The sequence below is a fragment of the Podarcis filfolensis genome (assembly GCF_964270895.1).
Source record: "Podarcis filfolensis genome assembly, chromosome: 1".
Taxonomy (NCBI): Eukaryota; Metazoa; Chordata; class Lepidosauria; order Squamata; family Lacertidae; genus Podarcis; species Podarcis filfolensis.
The window spans coordinates 131726469-131745859 of NC_139604.1; the positions used below are offsets into that span (position 1 = coordinate 131726469).

At 48.5% G+C, this 19391-nt stretch overlaps 1 protein-coding gene across 1 annotated transcript in view; it reads left to right on the plus strand.

The window, feature by feature from the left end:
* The first annotated feature begins 636 nt into the window (after positions 1–636).
* Positions 637–19391, plus strand: part of GNG2 (G protein subunit gamma 2) — a 62376-nt gene continuing 43621 nt past the window's right edge. The window contains exon 1 of the mRNA XM_083622165.1: positions 637–940. The gene's annotated coding sequence lies outside the window, so the exon portion shown is untranslated. The remainder of the gene's footprint in view (positions 941–19391) is intronic.

Genomic DNA, 19391 nt, shown 5'->3' on the forward strand with positions numbered 1-19391 from the left:
TCAATATTTTAATGTTGTATTTTAATCTTGTTTTTAAGTTGTGTTCATTCAACTTGTTTTTATTATTGCTTCTTAGCCGCCCTGAGCCCGGCCTTGGCAGGGGAGGGCAGGGTATAAATAAATATTGTTATTATTATTATTTCTTGTTTTCTAACACTTGTGCCCAGCAGTTTCTGCATTCAAGCTATATTTAGCCCCACTTCCTCTTTATTTCCGGAAGACGCTGTCTTGTGCTGAGCCAGGCCATCGGGTCCACCTAGCCCTGTGCTGTCGGCACAGGCCGGCAGCAGCTCACCCAGTCCTACCCGGCGATGCTGAGGATTGCACCAGAGGAGCCACTGCCTAGTCTACTCCAGCTTAGCAGATAGCTCAGTCGGTAGAGCAGGAGCCCCTTAATCTCAGGGTCCTGGGTTCAAGTCCTGCGTGGGGCAAAAAGATGGGGGGGGCTTGGACTAGATCACTCTTGGGGGGGACCCTTCCATCTCTGCGATTCTAATCTCAGGAATCATCCCTTTGCAAGGAACCCAGCGAGATGCCTTCTACTGAGCGAGTCAGAGCAGGGGGTCCGCCCGGCTCAGTCTGCACAGGCTGGCAGCAGCTCTCCAGGATTTCAGGCGCGGCAGAGCACAGCTGAGCAGAGAACGAGGCTGCAAGGGAAAAGCATCACGCAGCAGCTCGAGGAGGAAGCGGTAGTTGCCGTGTTTCCTGTACAACGGGGAGCTGATTTCACACACACACAAACCACACACACACACACCCCGAGCAGACTGGGTGGGGACTCGCATCTCAGCTCAGCTCTCTAGCGATCCAGCTGTTGCTGCTACTCCCGGCTCTGGGACTCAGGAGAGGAGGGGGGCATTTTGCTTCTGACCACATCTGGATCCAGGAAGGGAGGAGAGGGACTCCGCTGTGCGCTCCGGTTTGTGAAATCTCCATCCAGGTAAAGGAGAGGGCGAAAGCCCACTAAACGTGCTCGGGAGGGGGGGGGGGTCTCTATCCCTTTTCTTCCTGGGCTGTAGGTTTTCTTCCTTTTTCTCCAACGCGATGGTCAAGGGGCAGCCTCGTTTCCTATGCATGCATCTGATCTATCTCTCTAATTTTCCACCCAGGCGCAAACGGGGTTTTCACAAGGGACACCAACCGGGGTGGGCTGACAAATCCTGCCCGGATTTCTTTGAAGCAAAATATGACCCTCCGTTTGGGGAAGGAATCTCGCAAGCGGGGAATGTGTCGAGGGAGGGAGTCTAATAGCACGTCTCTCCCCGCCAGTGCAAGAGAAATTGATGGGAATGTGGGTGGTGGTGTTTTTTCATTCAGCCAGAGAACAAAACACACACACACACACTTTACGCCTCAAAGACTCTTTGCAAAAACTGCATTTAATTTAATTTGGCGTCACTCCGGAGTGGTTGCATCGCCAGCGCTCTGCCTAATTTGTAATGCACGTGAATTATTATATATATATATTTTTAAAAAACACCCTCCCCTCCTTTCTGCGAGGGATCTTCCTGGGTGGGCGAGGGACCCCTTCCCACCTGGATCTGTTTGCAATCTCTTTGTTCGGAGCAAGTAGCATTTTCTGGCATGCCTGGACTCCCCTTTGCATGTCTCACGCTGGGGATGATGTTGATCCGGAGAGTCTTCTCTGTCTGATTCAGATACTGAAACTCATGGCAAGCATTGGGATCCCACCCAATATGTGTATATATTAAATCCTTCTGCTCGGCTTTGTTTAAAGTTGTTTCCTCCTTCTCCAGCTGGAGAAGCTGTCTTTTTTAATTCTTTTAAGTTGGGGGGGGGGGGAGGAAAATCTGCGTATTGGCTCCTTCTCCTGGAAATATTTCTCTTGTGTCAGCAGATTTTTAAAATTTTATTTTTAGGCAGAGCAGTATTACTGCTCTGATGGCAAACGGGTGGGCAAGAAATCTGGCGAGGGTGGGCAGCTGTGTTCTGCTGGCAGCGTGCACGAAGGCAAGATTGCCAAACTGCCGAGAGAAAGACTCTGGTGTTTATTTTTTTTAAGATGGGTGGGTTGATGGACAGATAAGCATTAAAACTGGGTGGGCAGACTGAAGGGGCAGTCTGACTCAGGGCAAACCAGCCCAGCCTACTCTTTTACCCCTCGCCTCCACCCCACCAGACCATTCATAAAATGACCTGGGATGGGGACTCTACAGGATGTTGACATTATGGAAGAAGCCCAAGCCTTGCAAAAGGGTGAGTGGCCATTGACAAAGCAGGTCATGCCACAGGGTCCAGCCTCTGGGAACAAAGACTGAATTTAGAAGACTTTGGCCAGCCTGCTAATCCTGGATGAATGAGATCTGGCCTTTCTCCTGCCTTTCATTTTTTTAAAATCATTTTTTTTAAAAAAAGAACAAAAACTGGAGATCAGCTTTTCAACCAGCTCTACCACAAATATATGCACACACACACAACAGCATCCTACAGAACAAGGCGGAACAGTCCAAACTTCACCTTTCTACTCCTTTTTCTTAAAGGGGAGAGATTAATTCTTAGGTGGGTGTAGAGTAGAAGATGGTTGAGCCCAGGTCTCTGAGATGGGGAAACGCTTTGAATTCTGATTTCGTAAGGGGCAGAGATCTAAGAAGGAAGAAGCGACTGCAGGGAAAAGAGAAGTGAGCTCTAGCAAAATAAGCATCTTTTGTTTTGAATGCTGAGAACTCAGCTTTGCAGAGGTGAGGCAGGGCAGGAAGAGGGGAGGCAGATATTGTGACTCTCGAGATCGGCGGCAGAGATGGGAGTGGGAGGGAAGAAACTCGGGTGGGGGGCTCAACCCCCACGTTTATGAGGCAATTAAAAAACGACACTCCCTCCGCCTCGTTTGCCGCCCCCCATTAATTTTGCACTAACTGACTATTACAACCCATAAAGCTCAATGGTCCTTAGCCTCTCTGCTCACAAGTTCATCCCAAGACAAAGATACCTGTTGTCTCTTAGGAGGAGAGTTTTATTAGGGCCTCGGAGGGGGGGGGGGTCTCTGCTTTATTTTAAAAGAGCCTGGGAACCTTTTTGCTTCTCGGCAAGGATTGCCTGGCCAGGTGCTCAAACTTGCTGGTCCCTTGGATCACCTCTCCTTCAGTCCAGCCACCATCCAAAAGGAACTCATCAGCTGTTCCCTGGGGGAAAAGACCAGCCTGTTATTTCAGGGTGCATGCTCTCCGTGGGGTGGTTTGGCACTGCCAGGTGTCTGCGTGGATCTCAAAATGGCAACATCTGCCTCTTGATTTCTGACTCCGCGACGGGAGGTCCTATACCACACCCATTCGGCCGTTCCTTCCATATTAACCGGATTTTATGGAATCCTCTGATTCAAATCCTCTTTTGTGCCATATGGCCGTGCATGGAACTGAAATGCAATTGGCTTAAAGATGAGGTAGAAAGCCACTTGCCTTCTCTGTATTTCCTCCCCTTTCTGCTTTCCAGAGATGCTTTGCATCACCTCGGTGGGTGTGGCATGCTCCAAAAGCCTCCATAATGGAGACAGTGGTAGAGGGGTTTTTTTTGGGGGGGGGGTGGACAGCTAAGGAAGGCTTGATAAACGTTTGTAAAATATAACTGCTCTGGAGAAAGAAACAACTCTCCCCACACCTCTGCTGGTTGCTTCTCATAGTAAAAAAAAGGTAAAGGACCACGGACGGTTAAGTCCAGTCAAAGGAGACTATGGCGTTGCAGCACTCATGTCGCTTTCAGGCCGAGGGAGCTGGCGTTTGTCCGCAGACAGTATACCTGAAGGAGTGTCACCACATCCATTGTTTTGCCCGGACGCTGAGGTCCAGCGCCGAAGGCCTTCTGGTGGTTCCAACCCTGTGAGAAGCGAAGTGACAGGGAACCAGGCAGAGGGCCTTCTCAGTAGTGGCACCCACCCTGTGGAACGCCCTCCATCCAGATGTCAAAGAGAACAACAACTACCAGACTTTTAGAAGTCATCTGAAGGCAGCCCTGTTTAGGGAAGTTTTTAATGTTTAATAGGTTATTGTATTTTAGTGTTCTGTTCGAAGCCGCCCAGAGTGGCTGGGGAAACCCAGTCAGATGGGTGGGGTATAAATAAATTATTATTATTATTATTATTATTATTATTATTATTATTATTATTATCATCATCATCATCATCATCATCATTATTCCGGGTCATGTGGCCAGCAGGACTAAACCACTTCCGGTGCAGTGGGACACCGTGACAGACACCAGAGCGCATGGAAACACTATTTACCTTCCCGCCAGAGTGGTACCTATTTCTCTACAGAGTGATGGGAGCTCACCCCGTCGCGGGGATTCGAACCGCCGACCTTCCGATCGGCAAGCCCAAGAGGCTCAGTGGTTTAGACCACAGCACCACCCATGTCCCCGCTTGTCATAGTAATTCATGTTGGGATGGCTCAATTGATGTGCCCCCAAAGGCCCAAAAGAACATGTGCCCACAAGACGGGGTGATGACAAGGATTTGAAAAGCTGTAGGTCTGTGACAGAGCATCCGCCTTGCAGGCAGGAGGTCACAAGTTCAATCCCCGACTTCTCCAGGTTGGGCTGGGAGAAGAAAACAAGGGAAACTGCTGCCAGCCAGTGTAGGCAATGATGGTGGCGCCACCACCGAGAAGGCCCTCTGTCTGGTTCCCTGTAGCCTCAATTCTCGCAATGAGGGAACCACCAGAAGGCCCTTGGCGCTGGACCTCAGTGTCCGGGCTGAACGATGGGGGTGGAGACGCTCCTTCTGGTCTACTGGGCCGAGGCCGTTTAGGGCTTTCAAGGTCAGCACCAACACTTTGAATTGTACATTTTAGTGTATTTTTGGTCTCTGTGGAAGCTGCCCAGAGTGGCTGGGGAAACCCAGCCAGATGGGTGGGGTACAAATAATAAATTATTATTATTATTATTATTATTATTATTATTATTATTATTCGGAAATGTCCTAGGAGCCAGCTCCCATCATCCCTGACCACTGGTCCTTCCAGCTAGGGATGACGGGCATTGTAGCTGGGGGGGCCCACAACACCTGAGGGGCCAAGGTTGAGAACCATTGCTCTAACCATTGCACCACACTGGGGGGGGGGCAGTGACTTCCAGGCAGTTCCTAATGCAGGGATGAGGAAGGAATGAGGAAGCCCAACTGGGCCCGTCAGTTATCTTAGTATGTTTTGACAAGCTTATAGCTCAGAGATCAGGGAGGGAAACCTCTGCCCCCCCCCCCGAGGTTGCCAGACCCCAACTCTCATCGCATAACCTCCAACAACAACAACCACCATTTTTTTATTTATACCCCACCCATCTGACATGGTTGCCACAGCCACTCTGGGCAGCTTCCAGCATATATAGTAAAGGGACCCCTGACCATTAGGTCCAGTCGTGGCCGACTCTGGGGTTGCGGCACTCATCTCGCTTTACTGGCCAAGGGAGCCAGCGTACAGCGTACAGCGTACAGCTGGTCATGTGGCCAGCATGACTAAGCCGCTTCTGGCGAACCAGAGCAGCGCATGGAAACACCGTTTACCTTCCCGCCAGAGCAGTACCTATTTATCTACTTGCACTTTGATGTGCTTTCGAACTGCTAGGTTGGCAGGAGCAGGGACTGAGCAACAGGAGCTCACCCCATCGTGCAGATTCGAACCGCCGACCTTCTGATAGACAAGTCCTAGGCTCTGTGGTTTAACCCACACAGCGCCACCCACATCCCTTTCAACATATTGTTGTTGTTGTTTAGTCATTTAGTCGTGTCCGACTCTTCGTTACCCCCTGGACCAGACCACACCAGGCACTCCTGTCTTCCACTGCCTCCCGCAGTTTGGTCAAACTCATGCTGGTAGCTTCGAGAACACTGTCCCACCGTCTCGCCCTCTGTCGTCCCATTCTCCTTGTTCCATCCATCTTTCCCAACATCAGGGTCTTTTCCAGGGAGTCTTCTCTTCTCATGAGGTGGCCAAAGTATTGAAGCCTCAGCTTCAGGATCTGCCCTTCCAGTGAGCACTCAGGGCTGATTTCCTTCAGAATGGATGGGTTTGATCTTCTTGCAGTCCATGGGACTCTCCAGAGTCTCCTCCAGCACCGTAATTCAAAAGCATCAATTCTTTGGTGATCAGCCTTCTTTATGGTCCAGCTCTCACTTCCATACATCACTACTGGGAAAACCATAGTTTGAACTATACGGACCTTTGTTGGCAAGGTGATGTCTCTGCTTTTTAAGATGCTGCTAGTTTTGTCACCGCTTTTCTCCCAAGAAGCAGGCATCTCTTAATTTCGTGACTGCTGTCACCATCTGCAGTGATCATGGAGCCCAAGAAAGTAAAATCTCTCACTGCCTCCATTTCTTCCCCTTCTATTTGCCAGGAGGTGATGGGCCCAGTGGCCATGATCTTCATTTTTTTTTTAATGTTGAGCTTCAGACCATATTTTGCGCTCTCCTCTTTCACCCTCATTAAAAGGTTCTTTAATTCCTCCTCACTTTCTGCCATCAGTGTTGTGTCATCTGCTCAGAACACGGCTGGATGCAACGAAGTCACCCCATTAGCAAAATGATGTTCTGCATAGACCACAGGACTTCCACTTCCTTCTCTTGCGTGTTTGCTTTATCCCTCCCCATTTTGCTCCAAAGGGTTGGGGGAACCCCAGGACACATTTGGGGGGAGGCATAGGGGGAGAGGAAGTCCCACTGTGCAGGCAGAAGAAGAGAAACATCATTGGGCACAACCCGTTATTATCCAGGGGCAATAGTGACTCGTCGCCAGGGTGTGTTTCTACCACTTCCAATGTAAACCGACTTTCTCTTTCAATATCAGGGGCTTAATCTTGACTTCCCTGTCTCAGCCTCCTCCAAGAAGTCAAGCACGTGACGCTCTTGACCAGGTCTGCAATTGCCCTCTGCTTTGTGGCTTCCCTGCCAGAACCACAGCTGTCTTTGTGGGACCTTCTCCATTCTGCGCACGTCTAGACTCTCCTCCAAGGTGTGGCCTTTTGAGCAGTGTCTGAAGGAAATCCCTTCGCTCGCCTGTCAATCTCTGAACAGGCTGGCTTCACCCAAGCTCTCAGGACTGCATCTGAATGGCACACACAGATGTACACAACTGTTTCAGCAGGGCAAAACTGCACCAGAGTCTCAGCCAGGGCTGAGGAACCTCCAGATGTTGGTGGACCTCAACTCTCATCATCTCCCTTGCAGCCAACAAGGCCAATGGCAACAGACCCTTTCAGTGTCCCTATTTTCCAGGAACAGTCCCAGATTTACAGAAGCGTCCCGGTTTCTGATTTGATCCCAGAATGTCCCGCTTTTCCTTAGGATGTCTCTATTTTCACAGTAGAAATATTAGAGGGTGTGGAGTTATGTAACCCCTGAGCCAAGGAGATTAGTAACTATACAACCTTCAGAACACATCTCAAGGCAGACCTGTAGAGGGAAGTTTTGTAACGTTTACAGCTTTATTATGTTTTTATATATCTTAAAAAGCAGAGACATCACCTTGCCAACAAAGGTCCGTATAGTGAAAGCTATGGTTTTCCCAGTAGTGATGTATGGAAGTGAGAGCTGGACCATAAAGAAGGCTGATTGCCAAAGAATTGATGCTTTTGAATTACGGTGCTGGAGGAGACTCTTGCCTGGCGTGCTCTGGTCCACGGGGTCACGAAGAGCTGGACACAACTAAACGACTAAACAAATGTTAGTTCTGTGCATTAAGAATATAAGAGGAGCCAGCAGGATCAGGCCAGTGTCCCATCTAGTCCAGCATCTTTTCTCACAGTGGCGAACCAGTGGGAAATTGGGAATCAGGATTCGAACAGAAGAGCAACTCTCCCCTCCAGGGGTTTCCAGCAACTGGGATTTAGAAGTTGCTTCCAACTGTGGAAGCAGAACATAGCCATTGACTTCAGTGGGCCTACTCTGAGTAGGGCTAGCATTGCATACCACCTGATATCTCTAGAAAATATCACCACCATGACTTATGAACTAATCACCTTCTATGCATGTCCCAAGGCGACTGACGAACCCGCAATCTAAAACCCCGCTAAAAATAGTTTTGAAAACAGGACAAAGCAACAACTAAACTATAGGTTTAAAGCCGTGCAAAATGAACACCTTAAGTCGGAGACCTTTTCATCCTGGAAAAGCTTGTCAAAGCAAAAAAAAGGTCTTCCATTGTTTCCGGAAAATGCAGAGAGCACCCGGCTCAACAGGGTTAGATGAGCGAGATCGGAACTCAGGGCAGCAATTAGCAGGGAAGGAAATTATCCGCAGGTGCTCAGAAGACACAATGTGGCATGAAAATGCCCAGTTTTCAGATGTCCATGTCAGTGTCTGCCCTGAAAACAGCCTGAAAATTGTGCAACTGCCGTCTTTCCAGTCTTCCACTAGGTCGGTGGTTCTTGAACTTTTTTTGGTGCCATGAACTCAACTCAACACTATAAAAAGCATTATAGAAGAAGAAGAAGAAGAAGAAGAAGAAGAAGAAGAAGAAGGTGGTGGTGATGATTTTATTTATACCCCGCCCTTCCTGGCCAGAACTGGGCTCAGGGTGGCTAACACCAATAAAATTACAATAAAACGTAAAAGAAAAGGGAAAAACAGTTAATTAAAATACGGGTTAAAATAGAATTTAAAATGCAGCCTCATTTTAGTAGCAGCCCATAAAGCGAAACCATAAGGGGAGGGAAACATAAGGGTCAGACTGAGTCCAAACTGAAGGCCAGGTGGAACAGCTCCATCTTGCAGGCCCTGCGGAAAGATGTCAAGGGCCCTAGTCTCTTGTGACAGAGCGTTCCACCAAGTCGGGGCCAGTACTGAAAAGGCCCTGGCCCTAGCTGAGATGACTAAAGAACTACTAGACTGTAATCGATAAAAATAACAGCCAAGTGACAACCCATAAAACAATATATAAAGCCCATGCAAAAAGACTGAACTGAGCAACCAAGTCACATAGCAGAATATAATATCTGGATTTTCAATCTTGTATCTTTCCCCCCACATCTCTGTTCCAAAAGAGTGTGTCACTGAGTGCTGGCACTATTTTCGCCCCCAAGGCTTCTTATAATGGGATCTTTCTAACAGCACACAGTTTTCTGTATCATCACGTTCCTCCATGCCAGGGCTGGGGCTGCTGGATCTCTGCTCCATTGTTCCTTGTGAAATCAGCATCATTTAAGGAGGGGGAAAAAATCTCATTTCTGGTGGTGCAAGTGGTGGCTTTCTTCAGAGGGACAGGGAGTTGGCAAACAGATGCTATTCAAAGTATGTTTTCTTGGATCTAAGAAAGCAAAAACATAAACGAATTTTGTGGGGCTCGATGGGTCATCGGTCTGATCCAACAGGCTCTTCTTCAATTTATTGTAGTTATGTGAACCACCCGGTAGTGTGTTGCATATCACTCTTAGAGAATCACCTGTGATTTTTTAAAATCACAAGTACGGGCCCTTCCCAGTGTCCCTATTTTTCCAAGGACAGTCCTGGATTTACAGACGCCATCCCAGTTTCTAATTTGATCCCACTTGGGTAAAACCTCAGTGCCTAGGACTTGCCGATCACATGGTCGGCGGTTCGAATCCCCGCGGCGGGGTGTGCTCCCGTCTTTCGGTCCAAGCTCCTGCCCACCTAGCAGTTTGAAAGCACATCAAAGTGCAAGTAGATAAATAGGTACCGCTTTATAGCGGGAAGGTAAACGGCGTTTCCATGTGCTGCTCTGGTGCCGGCTCGCCAGAGCAGCTTCGTCACGCTGGCCACGTGACCCGGAAGTGTCTGCGGACAGCGCTGGCTCCCAGCCTCTAGAGTGAGATGAGCGCACAACCCTAGAGTCTGTCAAGACTGGCCCGTACGGGCTGGGGTACCTTTACCTTTATCCTTAGGACACGGGTAGGAAAACTAAGGCCCAGGGGCCGTATCCAGCCCAATCGCCTTCTCAATCCGGCCCGTGGACGGTCCGGGAATCAGTGTGTTTTTACATGAGTGGAATGTGTCCTTTTATTTAAAATGCATCTCTGGGTTATTTGTGGGCCACAGGAATGCATGCATTTTTTTCCTCCTCAAATATAGTCCGGCCCCCCACAAGGTCTGAGGGACAGTGGTCCGGCCCCCTGCTGAAAAAGTTTGCTGACCCCTGCCTTAGGACATCCCTATTTTCATCGGAGAAATGTTGGAGGGTGTGGAGTTATGTGACGCCTGAGATAAAAAGAGACAGCCTTTAGAAGACATCTGAAGGCAGCCCTGAACAGGGAGGTTTTTAAAACGTTTAATGGTTTATTATGTTTTTCTCTATTTTGGAAGCTGCCCAGAGTGGCTGGGGCAACCCAGACAGATGGGTGGGGTATAAACAAGAAATTATTATTATTATTTTATTATTATTATTATTATTAACATCCCTATTTTCATCAGAGAAATGTTGCAAGTTATGCAAGTTTAAGGCTTATTCACAACTTCCTTCCGTTTACCTTTGCCTGGAAAGAACGGTGCAAAAGTTAAGTTTGGATAAATCCTTCGTTTCACCCTTTGAACTTTCTAGCTAAATAACTCTATGCTAGAGCAGTAGATCATGGAACTGGCCAGAGGGGAGCTGACCCTGGATTCCATCTTAAGTGATGCCCAGGACCTGGTGTGAGATGTAAATGTTACTGACCTGAGCAGGAACAGTGACTATAATCCTATCAGATTCAATATATAGAAGCATAGAATTGTAGAAGTGGAAGGGACCACGAGGGTCATCTAGTCCAGCCCATGTGGAACTCGAACCCACAACCATGAGATTAAGAGTCTCGTGCTCTGTATCTGCAAATAGACAGTTGCCAAGAAAGTCCAGCAGAGTCACATTTGACGTCAGGAGGAGAAACTTCCCAGAAATGAAGGGAGTGGGAAAGAGGAAGTCGAAAAGAAAAGACGAAAGTAGCTAAATCTCTCCAGAGGGCTGGAGGGCTATTCAGTTATAACTGAATTAATTATTTCCATCTGTCTACACAATGGAAGATGCAGGGCAGATTCCTGTATCTGTGCAAACTTTCTCAGGAAGCAAGTCTGAGCAACTGTGGTCATGATATCAGGCAAAGTTCTGGGCCTTATTGACAAATGAAAAACAAACTATCAGGTTCGGTTGGTTTCAATCCGAGAGGTCATAACGAACTCAGAAGTGAAATTGCTTCCAAAAAAAGTGACTATTCCCTAATTTCAGCTTCCATATCTGAGTAATGGAAAACATATAACAGCAGTTACCGTATTTTTTGCTCTATAAGACTCACTTTTTCCCTCCTAAAAAGTAAGGGGAAATGTGTGTGCGTCTTATGGAGCGAATGCAGGCTGCACAGCTATCCCAGAAGCCAGAACAGCAAGAGGGATTGCTGCTTTCACTGCGCAGCGATCCCTCTTGCTGTTCTGGCTTCTGGGATTCAGAATATTTTTTTTCTTGTTTTCCTTCTCCAAAAACTAGGTGCGTCTTATGGTCTGGTGCATCTTATAGAGCGAAAAATACGGTATTTAAAAGGGATTCAGGAGCTCACAGGTTGGTGAGCTTAATGTCTGTTGCCGGAAAACCCGTGAAAAGCATAATTAAAGATAGATTCCCACGAGAAAGAAGAAGCAGAACCAGCATTGCTTCTGTAAGTTTAAGACCTGTTGCATTGGGAAAGGGATTAGAAATGAAACCGTTGCTATAACAACGCCGTTATACAAATCTGCGGTGCAGCAGCATTTGGAATAACTCACCTCAAAAAGGGTATTGTAAAAGGTTCAGAAAATCACGGCTCAAATGTTCAAAGGGATGGAGAGACTCGCCTATGAGGAAAGCTTGCAGCATTTGGGGTTTTTTAGTTTGGAGAGCAGGCAAGTAGAAATTTATGAAATTATGCATGGCACAGAGGAAATGGATAAAGGAAAGGTTTTTCTTCCCTTTCTCAAAACACTAGGGCTGAATCTAGACATATATATAAAAACGCTCTGAAAAAAAGTTTTAAAAAATATATATTGAATTTGCCATTAGCCCACCATCGCCATCTAGTGTCATGTTTGTATAATGCACTTAAAAAGTTATATTTGCACCTGTAAAGCTGAGTGCTAGGACTTGTAGACATCGAGTGAAGCTGAATGTTGGAAGATGCAGGGCAGACAAAAGGAAGTACAGGCAACCCCCGTTTTGCGCAAGAGTTACATCCTGGGTCACTGTCCGTGTCGGTGAAGAGCACATAAGTCTGCCCACCCCATTATGCCCCACCATGCCCCCTTCCGAGTCCAAAAAAGGCCCGCGCATGCACAGCTGGGCATTGTTTGAATGCATGCGAAACGGGTGTTGCCTGTACATCTTCACGCATAAAGGTAAAGGTAAAGGTACCCCTGCCCATACGGGCCAGTCGTGTCCGACTCTAGGGTTGTGCGCCCATCTCACTTAAGAGGCCGGGGGCCAGCGCTGTCCGGAGACACTTCCGGGTCACGTGACCAGAGTAACGAAGCTGCTCTGGCGAACCAGCACCAGCGCAGCACACGGAAACACCGTTTACCTTCCCGCTATAAAGTGGTCCCTATTTATCTACTTGCACGTGGGGGTGCTTTCGAACTGCTAGGTGGGCAGGAGCTGGGACCGAAAGACGGGAGCTCACCCCGCCGCGGGGATTCGAACCGCCGACCATACGATCGGCAAGTCCTAGGCACTGAGGTTTTACCCACAGCGCCACCCGCGTCCCTGGCTTCACACATAGCAGGGAGTTAAATTATAGAAGGAGACAAAGTAATAAGGCCATGTTGTTCTACCTCAACAGAAGACTCTCTGCATCTCCAGAGGTGTTACGCCTTTGAAAACCTTTGCTGGAAGGAACCACAAGCCATCTGAGAACAGGATGCTGGATCTGAGGGGCCTTGGATCTAATCCAGCCCGACTCTTCTTTTGTTCCTGTGCAGGATGACGTCTTTCTGCACCAGGTCAAATGCACAGATTCCATTCCTGTTGGGACAGGGCTTTCCCTTCCTCCTCCTCCTCCTCCTCCTCCTTTGGCAATCACCTGTAGCTGAGTAAGACTGTCTTCCATATACAGTGGTACCTCGGGTTACACACACTTCAGGTTACAGACTCCGCTAACCCAGAAATAGTGCTTCAGGTTAAGAACTTTGCTTCAGGATGAGAACAGAAATCGTGCTCCGGTGACGTGGCGGCAGCAGGAGGCCCCATTAGCTAAAGTGGTGCTTCAGGTTAAGAACAGTTTCAGGTTAAGAACGGACCTCCGGAACGAATTAAGTACTTAACCCGAGGTACCACTGTACACGGTTTTAACAATGGGTCTGTAGGTGACTGTGGAGGCCAGTTCTGGATCCACACGTCCTTCCACAGTGGGGACATAGGTTTCCGGGCAGGAGTTGATCACGGTGTGGATTTGCCAAGCGTGCCTTCCTCTTAGCATGTTTCTCCCTTGCGTCCTGAGTTCGAGTGTCTTCAAAGTTCATGACACCTTTGGTCAAGGCTGTTCTCCAACTGGAGTGCTCGCAGGCCAGTGTTTCCCAGTTGTCGGTGTTTATACTACATTTTTTTATATTTGCCTTGAGACGGCAGGCATTGCAGGGAGCAGGCGCTTTTGACCATTCCCTGCTTGCAGAAAAACAGCTCATCAGGGACCTGCTAATCTACCAGGTGATGCTGAAGTTCTAAATCAGCATGTTGTTTCCAGGAATAAAGAACGGGGCAAAGGGATTTGAACAGGAGTAGCCAACCTGGCACCCTCCAGAGGCTGTCAGACTACAACTCCCGTCAGCCCCGGCCAGCAGGACCAATGGTCAGGGCAGGTGGGTTGGACTAGATGACCTCCAGGAGTCCCTTGCAACTCTGCAATTCTATGATTCTCTTATTCTGTCCATCTGAAACCAGATTTTTCCACTTAACAGGAAACAAAGGAGATAGGGGGGTGGGGAATGTGGCAAATGGTCTCCATGGGTAGCATCCTTTATTTTATTTTTTTAGTCATTGCAGACTCAACAAAAGCGTTGCACCTTCCCTCAGGCAACGCAGCCTCTCCGTGCGAAATCTCCAAGGGCTCCAGCAATTGTTGATAATTGTGTTGCGTCTGCACTGCTAGACGCAGAACGCAACCTGGTCTCCCGAGAGCCCAGGTGGAGACTTTGCCCCGGCGGCCTCTCCCTGTCAGGAGAAGCTGAGCTCTCCGGATTAATAATTTTCTGCACGCTTGCTCTAATTTGATTTCCGTGTTTCCCCAGTGTCTGAGAGCGCTTACGATATATCCACCGCTGTGTGAGTTTCAGAATCGTACTGCGTGCGTCACAGAAAGTTGGGCATAATATTGAACTTGCCAAAATGTCCAGCTTTAGTTTTAACCGAATATGCTGGTTTCTAGTCCCTAAAATACTCACCGACTTATGGGATACAGTGGTACCTTGGTTCTCAAACTTAATCCGTTCCGGAAGTCCGTTCCAAAACCAAAGCGTTCCAAAACCAAGGCACACTTTCCCATAGATAGGACTGCAAAACGGATTAATCCGTTCCAGACTTTTAAAAACAACCCCTAAAACAGCAATTTAACATGAATTTTACTATCTAATCAGACAATTGATCCATAAAGTGAAAGCAATAACCAATGTACTGTATAATAAAATAAATAAGGCAGTATTGTAGATAGCAGCCCACTCCCTTTGGCTGGTGGAGACAAGGAAGGGCGCAATGGCTCGGGGCAGAAGGCTCACTCCCCGCAGGCATCTACAAGGAAGGGAAGGGAGATGCTCCTGTCTGAAATCCTAGACAGTTGCTGCCAGTCTGTGTAGGCAATGCTGAACTACAGATGTTCTGCTTCTGTATATGGCAGTTTCCTGGTGCCGTAACACTGCTTATCCTCCATACCCTCCAAGTGTCCCTATTTTCCAGGGACAGTCCCGGAATTACTTAAGCCATCCCAGCTTCTGATTTGATCCCGGAAACTGCAATTAATCCAGAATGCAGCAGCCAGACTGGTGACTGGGAGTGGCTGCCGAGACCACATAACACTGGTCCTGAAAGATCTTCATTGGCATCCAGTCCGTTTCTGAGCACAATTCAAAGTGTTGGTGTTGACCTTTAAAGCCCTAACGGCCTCGGCCCAGTATACCTGAAGGAGCGTCTCCACCCCCATCGTTCAGCCCGGACACTGAGATCCAGCGCCGAGTGCCTTCTGGCAGTTCCCTCCCTGCGAGAAGTGAGGTTACAGGGAACCAGGCAGAGGGCCTTCTCGGTGGTGGCACCCGCCCTGTGGAACGCCCTCCCACCAGATGTCAAAGCAATAAACAACTATTTTACTTCAGACAACTAAAGGTGGCCCTGTTTAGGGAAGTTTTTAATGTCTGATGCTGTATTGTTTTTAATATTCAGTTGGAAGCTGCCCGGAGTGGCTGGGGAAACCCAGCCAGATGGGTGGGGTATAAATATTATTATTATTATTATTATTATTATTATCCTGGAATGCCCCTCTTTCCCCTGCCAAGCCTAAGGAGGAGGAGGTGCCGGAGCTTGTCCCGAGCGGCAGCGGTGGTGAGGGAGTATCCATGGCCTCTCCATGGCTGCTTCCGGCCTCTTCCCTTGGGCAGCTCATAGCAGCTGCTGAAGAGCGGGCAGAGGGGAGGAGAGGCGGCTGAGGCCCAGCCTTGCATGATATGCCAGCCCTAAGGTGCAGGCAGAGGGCAGGGCTGCCCCGGGTGGGAAGAAAGGGGAAGCAGAGCACAGGGAGTCTTCGTTTTTCTGAAAAATAAAAACTTTGTGTGTCTGCATCTAATCATGCCCCTTTCTAAAATACAGCGGAGGCTCGAGGTGTGAACGTGATCCGTGCGGGAGGCACGTTCGCAACCCGCAGCGTTCGCAACCCGCATCTGCGCATGCGCGAGTCGCGATCCGGCACTTATGCGCATGCGCAAAGCACCATTTAGCACTTCTGCGCATGCGCGACTGCCGAAACCCCAAAAACGCAACCTGAAGTGGACCCAGCATGAGGTTTGACTACATATTTTGGTGTTTGTTTTTCTTTTTGTAAATCTACCAAGGAACAAAATTAAATAAAATAACAATTGAGGGTTCTTTTCAGGACGGTGGAGGGCTTGTGTGTTGTGCCCCGCTGGTATCGTGGTGGTATCGTGGCATTCGCCCTTCTTCTGATAGGAAGTACTGGGAGGGGCACAAAAATTGGGGTCTAAGAGGGTCATTTTGTGGGGGGAGGAATGAGAAATGTCCCTTTTTTCATCTGAGGAATGTTGGAGGGTATTCGACTCCTTTGTTCTTTGGGTCACAGCAGGCAGGCAGGCAGGGCTCTTAGTTTGCGAAACTCTCAGGCTTGCAGAATGCAGCGTGTTGTCTTGATGAACGACACTCGGGTCCTGCCCTATATCCTCCCGCTAACTTGTGGGTGAGTCAGTTAATTCATGGTGCAGTCGGTATTATTTCCTGTCCTTGTTTATGAGAATGCACACGCCCAGAAATTGGGGAGGGAGGAAAAAAGCGCAGCTTAACGCTATCACAGCTGTTTATAATGGGAGATGATGTCTCGCTTCTAAACAACTTGCAAAGCCTTCTATTAATTGGATTACACAGCTCAGATCGGCAGTTTTATCCTGGGATGCCGCCGCATCTGCCCTACCAGCCACGCAACACATTCATAACGGAGATGTTTAAACAGAAGTCTTTTGAGATTACCACCCTTATTTTCAAGCGTTTGCAGGGAATCGGTTTGGTGTCTTTGGGTTTCTATTTTTAAAGCAAATCAGCCTTTTATTTGAAATAAAAATTTGAAAGATGGCGGTGGGAGCCATCACTCCTTCAAGAAACAAAAAATAAAATAAAATAAAAAATGAGTCATTAAAAAAAAAAACCCCACAAGACGTCCACCCACTCGCCTCGTGCTGTTGCTATGGCAATTTGGCTCTGCTGTGCAAGATGGTCTTCGAACTTTTCCCCAAACATCACCCGGGGCTGATTGACACAACTGCAATATGGGCTTTCTCCCCCCCCCCCCCGCCTTTGCAATTCCATGTGGAGGCTTAACGTCTGCCAGGAACGCAGCGTTTGTGGCTAGCTGGTTGCACCCGAACAGAACTTTGCGCTTGGCAACTAACTCCCGGCTGCCACCGAAAAGGATAATTAGTGTTGCTATTCAGCTTTTCGGCCCCAAAGGGCCCCTGAAAACACCGAGCAGCATATTTAAATCGGCATCGTCAATCAATCAAGAGACAGAAAAGACGGGATGGCAAAGACCTGGGAAGGCTGCACAGAGCTGTGTTGTTGGCAACTTATATCAGCCTTTCCTGGGGCGGGCAGGTGTGGGGGACTCCCTGGTCCTGAATGGGGCAACCGTGCCCCTGAAGGACCAGGTGCGCAGCCTGGGTGTCATTTTGGACTCACAGCTGTCCACGGAGGCGCAGGTCAATTCTGTGTCCAGGGTGGCTGTCTACCAGCTCTATCTGGTACGCAGGATGACACCCTCCCTGCCCGCAGTCTGTCTCACCAGAGTGGTGCATGCTCTGGTTATCTCCCTCTTGGACTACTGCAATGCGCTCTACGTGGGGCTACCTTTGAAGGTGACCCGGAAACTGCATGTTAAGTTGTGGGTGAACATATCAGACGACACAGCGATTCTTCAAACAGCTCTTGTTTATTCACAGGCCAGAACAGAACTGAACTGAACGGTTCAGCCAGCCTGCTTATATAGAGCTCCACTAGCACGCAACAGTAGCCACTTTCTGTAACTATCCAATCACTGAACATCACTTTCGATCCCTTATTTGCATATGTGGACCTGAGTGAAAACTGTCTACAGTATCCCCCTGCTGGCCCAGGGTGAGAACTTCAGTACATAACACTAATCCAGAATGCGGCGGCTAGACTGGTGACTGGGAGCAGCCACTGAGACCGTGCATAATTTTATTAAACTCCTACCACGCAACCCTATTACTTGCTTTTTTTCTCGATGCCACAAAGTACCAGGCTTCAAGCAACCTTTCCTGGTAGAGGCAGCTAAATCTGCTCTTGGGTGTTAGCATGTGGCAGTGCAAGGAAACAGGTGCCGTCTCTGCAACGGCTGCTTCCACGTCACTGTGCGGTTGGGCTGCTGCTTCCTCCTTTGGCGACTTCCTCCCTCCATTCATCAGAGCAGCTAGACAGGAACCAAATACCTGCTCTTGACAGTATCTCACGGTGGGGGTGGAAGTCCACCAGACGTGGTCCTCTGGGATCTGACTGAATGGCCTGGTACCTTAAGTGATGATGATGATGATGATGAAGATGATGTTGAATACCCTGCTCATCTGGCTGGGTTTCCCAAGCCACGCTGGGCGGTTTCCAGAAAAAAAAATACTGTATTCTTCTGTCAAAACAAAAAAAAAATTTCCTTCCAGTAGCACCTTAAAGACCAACTAAGTTAGTTCTTGGTATGAGCTTTCGTGTGCATGCACACTTCTTCAGATACACATTCTGTGTATCTGAAGAATACACACATATTCTGTGTATCTGAAGAAGTGTGCATGCACACGAAAGCTCATACCAAGAACTAACTTAGTTGGTCTTTAAGGTGCTACTGGAAGGAAAAAATTTTTTTTGTTTTGACTATGGCAGACCAACACGGCTACCTATCTGTAACTGTATTCTTCTGTGTATATCACGCCCCCGTGTATAAGACGCCCCCTATTTTTGGGGACTCCAAATTAGGAAAATGGGGGGTGGCCTCCAGAGTTGTTGAACTTTTTAAGGGGGGATTGCTCCCACCCAATTAGCACAACAGCAGCAAATCAACACCAACCCTTGCCGCAGCAACCAATAACATGCTGGCAATCTTAGGCTCGTGGTTCGTGTATCTCCTTGACATCTGAAGGCCCTCTGCCTGGTTCCCTGTAACTTCGCTTCTCGATGTGAGGGAACCACCAGAAGACCCTCGGAAGGGGACCACTGAATGGTGGGGGTGGACCTTACACCACCAGGTTCAAATATTTCTACTTAGGGAAGCCTTTGATCTTTAAAGGCTGGGGGGGAGTTTTATCATATCTTTTTGCTACTGTCCTGTTTTTAAATATTTTGGTCCTGTGCAGCTCTGATTTTTCAATACTGCTGCTTTTGATTTTGGATTCGTAGCTCTTGTTTGGGAACCACCATGAACTTTTTGTAAGGACTCTGGGGTTGCGGTGCTCATCTCTCTTTACTGGCCGAGGGAGCCAGCGTTTGTCCGCAGACAGCTTTCCGATTCATGTGGACAGCGTGGCTTAGCCGCTTCTGGTGAAACCAGAGCAGCGCACAGACACAGAAATGCCGTTTTCCTTCCCGCCGCAGAGGGACCTATTTATCTACTTGCACTGGCGTGCTTTTGAACTGCTAGGTTGGCAGGAGCAGGGACTGAGCAACGGGAGGTCACCCCATCATGGGGATTCGAACCTCCGACTTTCCAATCAGCAAGCCCTAGGCTCAGTGGTT